Below are 13,873 nucleotides of genomic sequence, written 5' to 3'. Positions count from 1 at the left end.
CCGCTCCAGCCCCGCGTGCGCTGCAGGCGGGGGGAGGGGGGGGTGCGCGGGGGTGCGCGCCGGGGAGGAGGGGCCGGGGGGGGGAGGGGCTGCCGCCCAGAGTCAGTGTGCGTGGGCGGGGTGGCCCTTCGTCGTCGTCCTGGGTCTGCCGCTGTCACCCCAGGGTGACCCTCCCCTCCCCCAAATACCCCACACCCAAGGGGGTGGCCCTCCTCCCCGGATAGCTTGACTCTTTCCCCCCCCCTCCCCCGCCCAGAGCCAACGGGTGTCCTGCCTCTGCGGTGCACGCCCCCGGGGTGTCCCTCTTCCTCCCCCAACGCCCCGGGGGGTGCCGCTCCTCACAACCCCCAGGCTCTGCCCCCCACACCCAGAGACCCTTGATCCTTTGCATTTCCCCACTCCTCTTCAGCTACTAGCCCAGACCTGGGAGAGGGCGTCCCCCCTTCACTGGGGGCGCGGGGTGGTGATGGCCCTTCTGCCCCCCCGTCCCGTGCACAAGCCAGGGGATGCTCTCCCGCCGGAGCATCGGACGCGGGGCCCGGGGAGGCCGCCCAAGGTAACAAGGCCGAGCGAAGGGCAGAGGCGCAGCCAGCCCTGCAACAGCCGCACGCAGGGCTGTGGTTTGGCCAGCCGTGCACTCCGCTGGCCTTCAAAACCAGCCTCGCCAGAAGAGGGGCTGCAAGGAAGGCTGTTTCTTCTGCTCCTTCCAATAGCCCCGATGAGGCCATTATGACTGGGAATGGGACCCGCCGGCTTGCTTGCGGGTGGGAAGACGTGAGGGGAGCGGGGGGCAGCCGTGCATTTCACCGTACTGCGACCGGGGTGCAGGCAGCTGCTGGACTCAACCTTCAGCATCCTTCAAGCTGGATTCCAGAGGCTGCTCCAGGGATACGTGGCCAAACGTTCCCGGTTTACTGCCTAGACCCCAGAAAGAAATCTGAAAGGATTCCTGGCTGGCACCAAGCCACGGTCCTAGACCTGTCGTTATTTGATGCCAGAAGAGGAGCCGTCTGCATCGTAACATGCTACATTTCATCACCATGCACCCATGCAACGCCGAGCAAAGGCGCAGACTGCCGAGCAAGCAGCCCGCCCGCAGGAGCGCAGCAGGGAAAGAAGTTGGGTCGGAGGAGTTACCGTTTGCGTTCGGGGGGGGGCGGGGGGGGCTGTGGCTTGGGGGGAGTAACTGGGGGAAAAACCAACATGCCGCAGCCCCCAGCGGCTTACTGCACCCTTGCAAAGGGTAAGTGTGGGGGGGTCTCTGTTGCAAAGGGGTCGGAGCAGGGGAGGGGGGGGCTGCAGCTGCTGCTCGCGCCGCCCGGGCTCGGTGTCTCCCCTCCCCCACGCCTCTGGCAGCGCGGCTGCCCCGCTCCCCCCCCCCCAGGGGAGGGGAAACCCTGGAAGCGCCTCTCCTCGCGCTGGGGGCCCCGGCGGGCGCGAGCCCGGCGGCAGCAGCCTCCGGCTCGGTGGCGCGAGCGCGTCCCAGGTTCGAGAAGCTCGTGCAGCTGCCGCCGGCTGGAGCTGGTCCGGGCAGAACAGGTTTCTGCCAGTTTGGGTGTGGGTGTGGCGGCGGCGGCTGTGTGTGTGTGTGTGGGGGGGGCGGAGCGGTCCCCTGGCTGCAATGGGCCGGGATCCCGCCTGGTGGCTCCAGGCGCTGGCGTTGCATGGTTGCATCCCCCGAGCAGGGAGCCAAGCGGATCGGCCCCCCAGCCCCCGAGTCAGCAGTTTGCAACCTGCACCCCTGCGTGTGCCGGAGTCGGCTCCCTGGGAGCTGGGCTTTGTTGTTGTTTTTTTTTTTTAATGGCGTGGGCCGGGCGGCTGGGGATTAACCGGGCGGCTGCCGCTTCTCATTGTTCTGCAGCCAGCCCGGCCGCGCCTGCGAATTTCCCTGCTCTGCTCCCCGGGCCGGGCCGGGCCGGGCCGGGCCTGGCGGGGAGGGGGGGGAAGAATGAGACTTTATTCGCCTGGCCGCAACTAAAATCACTCGCCCTCTGGGCAAAAGGTTAAGGAGACTCTTGCGGGGGGGGGGTGTTTAAATCTTACTGCGGCGAGGACGTGAAGAGAGGGTGATTTTGCTAATGCTGACCCGCTTTTAACTGCGGAAGAACGGGAAAAGAAAGGGTTAACTTGTCACCCGTGCTGCGTTTAAGGGACTCGCTGGGTAGGAAGAGTCGCGTTTTATTTAGCGTGTAGCAGAAACGGATCGAAGAATGGGAGCGATTCTTGGCTCTTTGGGTTGCGCTCAGTTCACGCTGCAACCTCCCATTCAACCGGTCACCCCCCCACTTCACTGTCAAGCCCCGCACCGTTTTGGAGGCTCAGTGTTGCATCCCATTTGTTTAGAGAAGGGCCCCTCCTCTCTTGTGGAAAGGAGACAGAAGGGATATGTGTGTAAAGTAAAGGAAGCAATGGGTCTCTTCCCCCCCTCTCTGCTTGCAACCTGCTAGTTACTGCTGCTGACAGGTTTCAGAGTAGCAGCCCTGTTAGTCTGTATCCGCAAAATGAACAGGAGGATTTGTGGCACCTTAGAGACTAACCAATTCATTTGAGCATAAGCTTTCGGGAGCTACAGCCAACTTCATCAGATGCATAGGATGGAACATATAGTAAGAAGATTATATATATAATAATATATATAATTATATATATAATATATAATATATATTAATATATATAATATACACACACATAGACACACCTACAGAAAACATGAAAAGGTGGAAGTAGCCATGCCAACAGTAAGAAGCTAATTAATTAAGATGAGCTATTATCAGCAGGAGAAAAAAACTTTTGTAGTGATAATCAAGATGGCCCATTTAGACAGTTGACAAGAAGGTGTGAGGATACTTAACAGTGGGGAAATAGATTCAGTTTGTGTAATGACCCAGCCACTCCCAGTCTCTGAGCTTGAATTAATATGCAAACTAAATACCTTTAACTTGGGGTTTGAATAGAGACTGGGAGTGGCTATATGTTCCATTCTATGTATCTGATGAAGTGAGCTGTAGCCCACGAAAGCTTATGCTCAAATAAATTTGTTAGTCTCTAAGGTGCCACAAGTCCTCCTTTTCTTTTTTTAGGTCCTGCTGGTATCCCACTAAAACTCTGCTTGCTTTGAAACAGCTGCATCCAACATTTTCTTTAATTCCCAAATACAGTTGGCATGTGCAGTTTAGAAAGACACGCAAGATGGGATCCTGTGGCTAGTGTGTGTGACAGTGCAAAACAGCAGCCCCAGCCTGCTATGGGGCAGCAGAACTGCAGGAGGGAATCTGGTAAGCTGCTCTTTTAATAATAATGCATAGCACCTGCACGTGCTGCATCTTCCAAGGACCGTACATTAATTAATTCATTATTTTAAAAGCCTAATTAGTGCCCAAACCTTTCCTTTTTAGTGCTACAATAATGATAGGTCTCTTTTTGCAGCCTTAACAAACAAATTAAAAGCCTGAGTGCGGATTTCACTTTTAATCATTAGAAAAAATAGCCATTTTTGTTAATTGTTTTAAAGCTTTGCCTTGGTTTTCGTGTAAAAAAGAAATGATCTAGTCATAAAATAGGCAGGACAACCCACCATGAAATTCACATACAGATGGTATTATTGTTTTTATAATTATTATTTGTTTGTATTATTGTAGCTCTTCGGAGCCCTAGTCATAGAGCAAGACCCTGTTGTGTGAGGTGCTGTACAAACACAGAACAAACTGTCCCAAAGAGCTTAGCTGCCTTGAACTTTAAACAGGATGAAACTTTAAACAAATGAGGGATGCAACAAAATTATCCATGTAAGAAACATAAAAAGCCACATGGGTTCCTTCTGTGGAGTGATGGCTCCCAAACTTTTTCATGCTGTGACCTCCTCGCGTCAGATAACACGACCGCGAGGGGTCTGAGAGGTGGTGATGGGGTTGGAAAATTAAAGACTTGAAAAACAGGTTGTGCCCCTGCGGGAGCAGGGAATTTGCAGAGCGAGCCCACCCTGTGCTCACCTGGCAATGGTAGCTCCTGTCCCACATGGCTGGCTGGGCTTGGGTCCCCATTCTGGGCATTGCAGCCTGGTCCCTGGTGTGTGGGTTTGTGTCACAGCACTACACAGGTTTGGCCTGCTCCCTCTAATGGAGGAGTGGCTGGTCCAAATTTGAGTGAGTGGCGTTGTGAGTCCGTGCGCCATGAGCCAAGTCGTAACACCTGGAGCAGGGATTTGAGCCCAACCACCCCTGCAAGATGGGAGCCTCTTCAGCTGGGACATATTCTGGCTTTCTTACATTTTCTTTTTTTCCTCTCTTTTTTCAAAATCTCTCCCTCTCCCCCACCCCCGGCACCCTTTTGCGACCCTTTCTGGGAGTTGCGACACACAGTTTGGGAAATGCTGCTGTAGAGTTAATAACTCTGTAACCTCAGCTCCACGGTTCTCTATTCTGTAATTTTCCAGAATAAAGTGAGGGGAAACCAAATTTTTGTGGAATGAGGGTAACCTTGGGACTAAAATGAGAGACTTTCCGCCAAACCAGGATCATTGGCAGGTATGTTGCTGAGCCATAGGAGGAGGCATGCACTTATTCTACCTATGCTGGTTCTGCCGGTTCTGTGGCTAAACAATACTTGAATCTTAGCAGCAGCCCAGTCTGGCATCTTGTGCCAGCATTCAGTTTTGCTTTCTAAGTTAACTTGGTTGATGATGTGATGAGCTTTCCTGACTCAAAAAGGTCCATTCTTTGGAGTCTGTCTCCAAAGAAGCCTGTGTTTTAGGCTGTTATTCAACCTCTGGAAAAAGAACCTTTTGGGCTTGAAAAATTATTGCTAGCCCCATTTAAAAGAGTCATATTATATACCTTGTTCACTTTTGCCCATGGAGGTATTTGGTGCTTTGTTCTCTAAGTGCACATACTGTGTACTTGATTAAATCAGATTCTCGTTCTTCTCATTTTTTTTAATTTCAACATCCCTCTACACACACCATTGTTTGTGACTTAAAGCAGGGCTCTTGTTCTGGATTCTTGAGCCTTGTACCATTAATCATTGGTGTTTGTGTTTAAATTCAATGACTTTTGCCCACTTGTAGCAAATTTAAAACTTTTATTAAAGCTAATGTTAAAAAAATTATATAATACATAGGTTGAGAAAAGTGCCTGTACATCTGGGTATAGTGCTTAGATTATCCACAAACAAAAGTTTGTTTTTAAAAGTCATATGATACTTAGAGTACATAATCGGCAATAACCCAGATTTAGGTGAATAGATTTAACAATACAGTTTAGATATTAGAATCCGAATACTCGTGTACATCATTCATGAAAAGTTGTACAGAGATTTGGTTGTGGAAAGAAAAATATATCAATGACTGGAGATTGTCCCTCAGTATTTGAGAATTACGTAGGTTGTCCATTTAGAAAAAACAGTCCATCAGGGAAGTATTTGAGTTACTTTCCTGATTGTGCTTCTCATCGGCACACTAGCTCATCCCTCCTGTTATTGCCGATGTATGGTGATGGTTCTAGGTAGATGTCCCTCGACCACCTGATGGTGTCCGATACTGTGCTGAATGGAATGCATATTCCTGTTTTTGTGTCTTTTTGTAACTTAAGGTTTTGCCTAGAGGGATTTTCTGTGTTTTGAATCTGATTACCCTGTAAGGTATTTACCATCCTGATTTTACAGAGGTGATTCTTTTACTTTTTTCTTCTATTAAAATTCTTCTTTTAAGAACCTGATTGCTTTTTCATTGTTCTTAAGATCCAAGGGTTTGGGTCTGTGTTCACCTATGCAAATTGGTGAGGATTTTTATCAAGCCTTCCCCAGGAAAGGGGGTGTAGGGTTTGGGGAGGATTTTGGGGGGAAAGACATTTCCAAGTGGGCTCTTTCCCAGTTATATATCTGTTAGACGCTTGGTGATGGCAGCAATAAAGTCCAAGGGAAAAAGGAAAATAGTTTGTACCTTGGGGAAGTTTTAACCCCAGCTAGTAAAAATTAGCTTAGGAAGTTTTCATGCAGGTCCCCACATCTGTATCCTAGAGTTCAGAGTGGGGAAGGAACCTTGACATATTCCGCATTCTCTCAGCACTTGTTCGTTACTGGTGTCCCATGCGCCCAAGGCTCTGATGGTCAGTGCGTGTGTCTGAACCTGGTAATCCTTAGCTCTCAAGGTTTCTGCCAGAGGGGTGCATAGGTGCTCTGCACCCACCAGCAACCAAGCTCCACGCTCCCCACCTTTTCCTCCTCCCCTGAGTGCGCCGCGTCCCCACTCCTCTACCTACCTCCCATTGTTTCCTGCCCGGCCGCTTCCAAACAGCTGTTAGCAAGATCCGGGAGGGAGCGGGAGGAGCGGGAATGTGGCGCGCTCAGGGGAGGAGGCGAGGGCGGGGTTTTGGGGAAGGGGTTGGAATGGGGGCGGGGCCCCATGGAAGGGTTGGAGTGGGGGCAGGGCCGGGGCTCTGAGCGGGGGTCGAGCACCCAGAGGAAAGACGGAAAATTGGCGCCTACGGAGGGGTGTATTTCTCCAACTTTTGAGCTTGGGCATCGTGGAAGGCCGGGGTCCTGTTTTCGAAGGGCACTGTGATATCCACCATGATGATCTTCTTCCGGTCCTCGTTGGTGATGATGATGATGTCTGGCTGTTGGTTCTGGGGATGGCAGAGTTTATGGCAACCTTCCCCAGGGGTGGCGTGGTGGCTCTGGCCAGGCGATCTTGGATGGTGTTGCATTACAGCTACCAGGCTCTGGAATGGGGCTTGCAGCTACACAGGACGTGGGGTAGGAGTACTTCATTCAGACCAGAATGGGGTATAAAACCCTATCTTGTTTGCTCTGCTGTACTTATGGACTGTGGAAACTTGCCACATTGCCATGGTAATATAAAACTATAACAAACAAATAACTCTGCCTAGTTCAAATGGGACTCAGAAGAACTTTAAGGAATCTGGTTTATAAACTTTCAAAAATTAGGAAATAAATCAAGATCTTTGTTTGATTCTTAAATCATTCTGCAGTGCTCATTGCATCTCATATGGCATGTATAATTTCTCAGTGGGTAAAGCCCTCCGTGGTCCCTGTCACTCAAATCGGGGATAGTAAATGATCACTCACGCACAGACACACACACAGACACACACACACACACACACGTTATTGAGAAACAATCTGAGCTTTCTTCAACTTCAATTGGCAGCTCAGGTAACTCCCATTAACTTTCAATTGGCAACTAACTCCCATTGACTTCAAAGGGCTTAGCCTGAGTGAAGACATCAGCATATGTCCCATCCTCTGTAATTCCTCTTTACTAAAAACCTTTGTGCGAAAAGGATCTTTCTGAAGAGTTCATGGCCCTATCCTCCAGCCATTCACCCTGTTGGTTAAAGGTAAAGTAGTTTTGAGGCAGTAGAAGAGATTTGTGGCTCCAGGTGAGAAAATAACATGCCAGTGTTCTCAGAACAAAGAAAGAAAAAAAGGCCAACACCTTTCTTTTGGGCAAAGCTTGAATGCAGCCCTGTCCTTGTCTGGCCTCTCGGTTGATTGAACTCTTCTTTGCTCATCCATCTGTCCTTTTCCATACATGTCTGCCTCCCTCCTCCTCTGCCCATTTCCGCTCATTTCCTTTGCTCTCCCTGACACTTTTCCTCCCACTTTATTTTGCAGAGTGTTGTTCATGCAAACTGTCCACACTTCGCAGGTTGTTGTGTTCTGTGTAGTTGTAGTCGCATTGGTCCCTCTCACCAACTGAAGGTGGTCCAATAAAAGATTATTGCCTCACCCTCCTTGTCTCACACTTCACTGAAGGTAATAAGGGAAATCAAGGAGGCATTGGCAAGGGAGATGTGCAGTTTTGGGTGAGGTCTGAGGGCGATGAGGAGAAGGAAGGCTGTACCAGATGGTGGCAGCTGCGGAGGGGTAGGCTCTTGGCAGCTGTGATGGGAGATGGTGCACGATGTGATGAAGGAGAAGCAGGGAGGGGAGGAGAGAGAGGCAGGTGGTCTTTTGAGACTGGAGCGGGCTGGAGAAGCTTCTTGGGTAATTTTGAAAGCAGGTGGGAAAATAAAATGAATTAGATGCTGACGTGGCCGGGGAGGCCGTCGAGATGTTTGGAGATGGGGATGTTGTGGGAAGCAGTGTTCTGCACTGGCTGGTGTCTGACGAAAGGGCAGTTCATTTACAAGCGTGAGGTGTCTTTGGCTCTTAGTCCTTCCTCCCTGGTTCATCCCACTGAACCCAGCTCCCCCTCTCTGGATTCCCTCCTGGGGATCCTCTGGTTCCCCACTGCGGCGGGGAGCACTCCTACCGCATCACCTGTTCAGCACCTCACTCCAAGGCTTGCCCATGTGCTTCAGGCCAGTCAAAGGGCCTGCTCAGCCCCAGGGTCCTCACACAATGGCTTGGAAACCAGGGGACTCGGGCTAAGGTATAGACTCTACCTCTCTGATTCAAACTTTCTTTGGGGGCTGCTGACCCACATTAGCTCCCTGTGGTCTGGGATTTAGTAGTGGAGACGGTCCGTCACTGAGCTTTTGGGACACACGTCGGGGGGCTCACCGAGCAGGCTCAGAAAAGCCTCTCTTTGTGTTTTAAACGGGCAGATTCTTCCATAGTTCAAAGGGGTCACGTTGTTGGGTCCTGGCTGACAGCTCCATTCTCCAGGCCGGTCTGGAGTTGTGTAGAGATTAGCTCACAGTGGCCCAAAGACTCATTCTCTCCAGAGCAGACTGGTGACAATTTAATGGATACAGTTTTCTGTACAGGTAAAAAAATAAAGACCATACAGACATTTACTGCTCTCCCCTCTGGCTATGCCCACCCTGCTTGGATTTACTTTACGGTGGCCATTGATTAGCCAAATCACAGCATAGCTTCTGTTCTGAGGGGGGGGATAGGTTAATTGGCCTCACTATTAAAATATAGCTGTCCAGTGTTCAAGAACCATTTACTGCAGTGGGCGAAGCTTAGCTTTATGGGCAGCATTTCTCTCCTAGTAGAAACTGAAGGATGTTGCATGGAGACGTATTGATAATTTCCACCCTGTTGAAGCCTTCTGGTGCCTTGCCATTGAATGGTGCAGTGATGCGCAAGCTCCACAGTGGCTTTAGGCTTCCATACACTCAGCTTGTTGTGGTGGCAACCCTACAGCTTTCTCCCCTTGCGCTTGAACAGGCAGTTTTCAGATATGCAAACTCAGACAGGGTGGTGTGCAAACATACAAACCATACGGCCGTTAAAGAAGGAATTCTGTTCAAACAATGTGGAGTGACGTATTGTTAGATAGTCCAGGAATTCTCAAGCTAGGACAGCCAACCGCAGCACCCAGAATTCAGGAACTGTCCTGGCCTCTGTTTGAAGAGAGTGGAGTTTGTTCCTCAGGAAGCCCTGCAGTTGTTCTAAGGAGTGACTGTGGCAGGTGAGTTCGCTGCTGGGTTGCAGCATTTTCAACTGGCGAGACACCCCTCCCGCCCTCTTGCTTCTGACCGGGGGCTCCGATTCAACAAAGCACATAAGCATGTGCTTGAGTCCGCCCCTACTAAGCAAAGCACTGAAGCCCATGCTTAAATCCCACTGAAGTCCATGGGAAAAGCACATGCTTTAGTACTTAGCTGAATATGGAGTTTGCATCACTCGTTTTCGGTCAGGATGACTACCCTGGACTGGACAGGGAAAACTTGGAGTAGCTGATCTGCCGTGTGTGCATATCTAGGTTTCTTTGGACTTCGTTCCACATCTCTGTTAATGGCCTTTGAGGGTGTCTGTCCACTGCAGCTGGAAGCAAGCCTCCCAGCTGGGGTGGACAGACACCTGCTAGCTCCGCTCAGGCTAGTGCACTAAAAATAGCCTTGTGGACTTTGTGTCTTGGGCTGGCCACCTGAGAGCACACCCAGAGGGCCAGCCGGCTCTGAACTCGGGTGGCCAGCCCCCGCTGCTGCCTGTGCCACAATGGCCACATAACTATTTTTAGCTCTCTAGCTCCATCATAGCAAGTGCCTTTCTGCCTATCCCAGCTATGGGCGTGTTCCCAGCTGCAGTGCAGACATACCCTGAGAGCTAAGAGGATCGAGCAGTTTTCAGTTAGAGAGAAGACAATGCCCTTTGAAAATGGTTCAGATTGCTTGTGTTAGCCACGTTAGACCCGCTTACCTCCCTACAATAAATTGAAACACCTGCCAAACGTTCAGCCTCACTGTCAGATGTCTGGACGTGCAGTTAGTTTGGTCAGGCAGGGGTGTGGCAATGTATTATTGGGGTAGGTCACTCATGCTAGATGAGATTTGCCAGGCAAAGCCATAAGCCCTTTTATTAGCAGGAAGTATCCTACCAGCAATGTTTGTTTTTCATATATACAATTTTAAAAGACACCTTGCTTGGGCATTTTCAACGAGGAGTGCCGTTGCACCCTTCTTGCACAAAAGGACACATTTTCACAGGCTGTTATTCTGAAATGCAGATTAGGCTCTTTCTCGTGATGCTTAACTTTGCTTTGCTTGCTTACTTCACTGTGCTATTAGAATGGGAAGACTGATGTGCATGTGGCTAGGATGTAATGTGCATGGAGAATTTCTGCAAACCAGGCAGACAGCATGGCCCCCATCCTGCAAGGTACTGTGTACACTAGAGTGACAACATAGAGTCCCACATTGGGCCTCACTGTGCCCATTGATGTGAATGGCGAGCACATACGGGCGCTGGGTCCTCGTGTATGGAGTGACCTGCAGGATCAGGTCCTAAGATCCTAGAAGTTTGAGATGGTAAATACCTACCAGACAGTTGCATGGACAAGGCAAGATACAGTGCCCCAATCGAGGATGTATCCATTTAAACTGATAGCAGACTTGATCTCATGCTGAAGGCTGAGAAGAAGTGAGTTGTTTGGAGGCCAGGAAAAATGTCAGCGGTTAGGGTGATGAGCTATTGCTTCTGGGCATGGGGGGCATAGCCTGGCTGCAGCATTCTGGGTCAGCTGGGTCTGGATAAATCAGGGGCCCGACTGACCTTTGTCCCTTTCCCTAAACTGAATCTAAAGCTGAAAAAGTTCAGATAAGGGGCATCCTCTCTGATCCTCCCACTCTGTCTCCTTGACCTCAAACAGGATCTCCACGCTTTGCTCCACGACGTCCCCTTCCCATCATGATGGCTTCTCCCAGGAGGCTTCCTGGCCTCTTTCCCTTTCAGAGCCACCCATTAGACACTCCTCCACACCCCCACACTGCAGGGATTGGAAACAATGGGGTCTCAATCTGTCTGCGTCTTCTGAATAGCCTTGCTTCGTGTGTCAAACCAGAATGTCATTGTGATTTCTTTTCTGGTGTTTTTAGATTTAGGGCTTTCTGAACAGCTTTGAACAAACTACATTTCTTGGTTCGGTCCTTTTACAATAGTATCAACGTGATCTTCCTCTCTGAGGAGGACAGGCACTGTTTCCAATAAGGACTCAAATATAGTTTAAGAATTGCTTATGGTAGAAGAGGCGTTTTGCGAGTGTGACCGAGTTTCCCATGGACTTTTAAAAAAGTGGTTACAAAATCCTCAAGATATTTAAAAAAAAACCCCATTTTAAAAAAACGGAATGGAGCAATTTTGAACGGTGTTAGAACATGCATTGGAGACCAGAGCCTTCTGTCTGTAGAACAGGTGTATCCACAGCAGCCTTGGTGCCAGCGTCCCCTAGCATTGACCTGCCAATGTGCCACCCTGCTCTGTAGGGAACACCTTTGGAAGGGACCATGGGCGAAAGGGGAGTCAAACAGGGACAGGATTCTGCTGTCAGCTACTTCAGTGTAAATCCAGAGTCACTGTACTTAAGTTAGTGGAATACTCCACATTTACACCAGTGTAAATGAGATCAAGAAGGTCAGTTGTTTTTTTGTATAGTGGACACTTGCCCATTATTGGGGATTGGAAGAAAGTCAGTTGTTTTTTTGTGTAGTGGACACTTGCCCATTATTGGGGATTGGAAGAGGGACACCATCTTATTTCATATACACCCCAAACCAGCCCGCACAGGCTAATAACTTTCAGTCACTGCTGTTTTGAACCCCAATCTTCCAAACACTTAGGTCAGATCTACCTTAGATACTTGTTCTGGTATAATAATGTCGGTTAGGATGTGATTCTCTACGACGTTTGTAAAATGGCAAAAATACTTGAGTGTAGATACACTAATACTGACAAAAAAGTCCTTTTGCTGGGGTAGCTTATTTTGTTTGGGGAATGGCATAAGCTGTACTGGCAAAAGAATATTTCTGCTGGTATGAGCTGTGTCTCCACTAGGGGGGTTTGCTAGTACAATACCAGTGTACCAGTGTAGACATGTTTCTGGGGTCATGGGATTACATGAGAATGTCATGGGATTACATGAGAATGTCAGCTTTCTTTTTTTTTAAATAAAAACATAAGTCTCTAGCATTTGTCACTTTTGTCCAGCTTGTCCTTGTCCGTCCCTCCACGAATGCAAGTCGACGCCACACCATTCTGTTTTGTTGCGAGCATGCTTTATCATGGGATTGGCCCAGCGCATTGTCCGTCTGCCCAGTGATCGCTTGTGGTCTCTGGGGATGCAGTCACTGATGTGGGTTGTCCACCTATTGTCTTGCTTGCGGACTACATAACCCCGCCCATCTCTGCTTTGCGTCGTGCATTGCCTGCATACATCAGTCACCTCTGTATGCCTTCTGCTCTCATTCGGTATATGATCACAGAGCGTTGGTGTGGGGGTGAATGGGGTTTGACAGCGAAGTACGGCAGAGCATACGCTCTGGCACGTCTTACCAAGCTGAGAAGGTGTTGAGCTAGCGTCCAGGGCAGTAGGGAGTCCGACAGTACCTCTATTACTCTAGGGCAAGCCAGCCAAAGTGGAGGGATACCGCACCTACAGGGCACAAGGGCTGGCACCCCTAATACACTGCTACAAAGTTCTCCTTCCAAACAAGCCACATAAAGCAGAATAAACCGGGACACTGAGCACAGACTCTTGCGTTGGCCTGACCATCGCTCACAACCCAGGATAGCACAGGACGAAAACCGGAAAATGGCTAAAAGAATAGTCCAACTATTTGTTGCAAGTCACAACACAAGCCTAGCCCTCATGCTTGTGGAAAAAGCTTGAAAAAGTGATCCCGAAGAGCTCAAAATCCAGAAAGCAAATAACAGGAACCCCCTCCTCACCTTTTTTAATTTTTAAAATCTTGTGATTTCAAAGCCCGTCTCAAGATTCTGGAACACTTGGGTGTTGGCAAATTTGCACGTGGAGGTTACGCCATGAGGAACTGTTCATAGTGGCAAATGCGATACCTGATAGTGTTTGCTGGATCAATCCCTTGGGCTGGATTGGAACCAGAGTCATTTTATGAAAAGGTGATAAGAATTGGTTTATTTTATTTCTTTTATTCTGGGAATATTTTTTTTCAGTGAAAGTTGGCAAACTATGGGATGTTTCTCTGTGTACACAAGGCAATATTTAAAGAGCTCTGCAGTGTTCGTCAGCCTGCAAACAGTTTTCACCTGAGAAAAGAGAGCATCCTGTCCCTACTTATTTCAGATGCTTCCCTTTTCATTAGGAGGAAAAAAACTAACTAAAACAACCAACCCAGCCCAGAGACTGATAACAGGAAAACCAGTAAAATCTGTCTGGGAAATATATAGAGACTAAGAATAACTTTCATCAAGGGAGCCCTGCAGGGAACAATTTGGGCCCATTCGTTCACAACCTTCTTTCTAAAAGCGGCAAAGAGTCCTGTGGCACCTTATAGACTAACAGACATATTGGAGCATGAGCTCCAATGCATCCAACGAAGTGGTATTCACCCACAAAAGCTCATGTTCCAATACGGCTGTTAGTCTATAAGGTGTCACAGGACTCTTTGCTGCTTTTACAGATCCAGCCTAACACGGTTACCTCTCT

At 49.2% G+C, this 13,873-nt stretch overlaps 1 protein-coding gene across 12 annotated transcripts in view; it reads left to right on the top strand.

Moving 5' to 3' along the window:
• ARSG (arylsulfatase G) overlaps positions 1-13,873 on the top strand; it is a 91,511-nt gene that overhangs the window by 19,194 nt on the left and 58,444 nt on the right. Inside the window, exon 1 of one of the 12 annotated variants that reach the window (XM_084648572.1) lies at positions 1,200-1,243. The exons of 7 other annotated variants lie outside the window; for them this stretch is intronic. The gene's annotated coding sequence lies outside the window, so the exon portion shown is untranslated. Of the gene's footprint in view, positions 1-1,199; positions 1,244-1,426; positions 1,540-3,107; positions 3,276-9,304; positions 9,383-13,873 lie in introns of those variants that run through there. 4 more of the 12 variants (XM_084648569.1, XM_084648576.1, XM_084648571.1 and 1 more) reach the window with 4 other exon arrangements.

Source organism: Lepidochelys olivacea, assembly GCF_965140295.1.
Source record: "Lepidochelys olivacea isolate rLepOli2 genome assembly, chromosome: 14".
Classification (NCBI taxonomy): Eukaryota; Metazoa; Chordata; order Testudines; family Cheloniidae; genus Lepidochelys; species Lepidochelys olivacea.
Note: the sequence above shows the minus strand (reverse complement) of the source record. Positions and strands in the feature narration are given on the sequence as shown.